The following is a 1,127-nucleotide window of genomic DNA, read 5'->3' as shown; positions in this document are numbered from 1 at the left end:
ATATATTACGTATTATATAATATATAACGACACTAGTTGAACCAACAAACTTATTATCCCTTTAAACATCCTATTAGGAAGATAGCAATACACCTTGTTCTACTGATCATATATAGTATAATATAGGCCTAACATAATGCACGCGTCAACAATTTTGTCGTAATGTCAAAACTGCTTCGATAACATGCTTGAAAGCGCAGATAAAATCGTATGCACTATTTTACAGTGAAAGTGAACATTGGGACCGATTTTGAATTAAGATTCTACTGATAAAGCTAAAAAAAAATAATAAAAAATTGTGCCACTTTTTGTGTGTCCAAAAAAGGTTGATTGACTAAAGAGAAGTAAAATAAAATTAGAACGTATTTAAGTAGGCCTAAACAGAGAAAGAAAAAGATAGATGGACATAAATAATTACCGGCGGATATCTTTATAAAGTAGGGCCAGTAATCCGGTGACGCCCTCCAATCACCCGTTTCGAAAAGTTAAAATGTGGCTCGGTATAGGTAAGAAATCTATGGCCTCGTAATTGTCCTTGTAATTCTCCTGACGTTTTGCACCGTCGTCGACATAGTTTTAGATAATTTAGGGGGTGGGATGTTCCAACACTGCCAGTCAGGGCCTACTTGAACAGAAAAGGCTAAACCATCCCAGCAGACCAACGGAGGTACTCACAAAAGAAAATACATACACACATACACACACACGCACACACACACACACACACAGACACACACACACACACACACGCGCGCGCGCACTAAAACAAACAAACAAACAAAAACAAACAAAAAACAACAAAAAAGAAGCTGGCCCGCTCGAGAATCCAACTCACGTCATCTGTGAGCGCAGGAAGCCCTCGCCAAAGACAAAGAACTCATATGTTTTATCATCAACGTGTGGGAAACTCTTATTGGGCTTATAACATACATGAAAAGAAAATGTAAACCTATATTTTAACTAGGTCACATGGGAGGTGGTACATGTCACGCGCTTGTGGACTCCACCTCCGAGTTTGTGTCTTTGTGAGTGATTGTTTGATTTGTTTTGTGTTGTTGTTGTTGTTGTTGGTGTTGTTGTTTTATATTGTTGTTACTGTTGTTGTTGCTTGTGTTTTATGCGTGTGT

The sequence above is a fragment of the Aplysia californica genome, unplaced genomic scaffold (genome assembly GCF_000002075.1).
Source record: "Aplysia californica isolate F4 #8 unplaced genomic scaffold, AplCal3.0 scaffold00065, whole genome shotgun sequence".
Lineage (NCBI taxonomy): Eukaryota > Metazoa > Mollusca > Gastropoda > Aplysiida > Aplysiidae > Aplysia > Aplysia californica.
The sequence above is the reverse complement of the archived record's forward strand: the minus strand, read 5'-3'. Positions refer to the sequence as shown.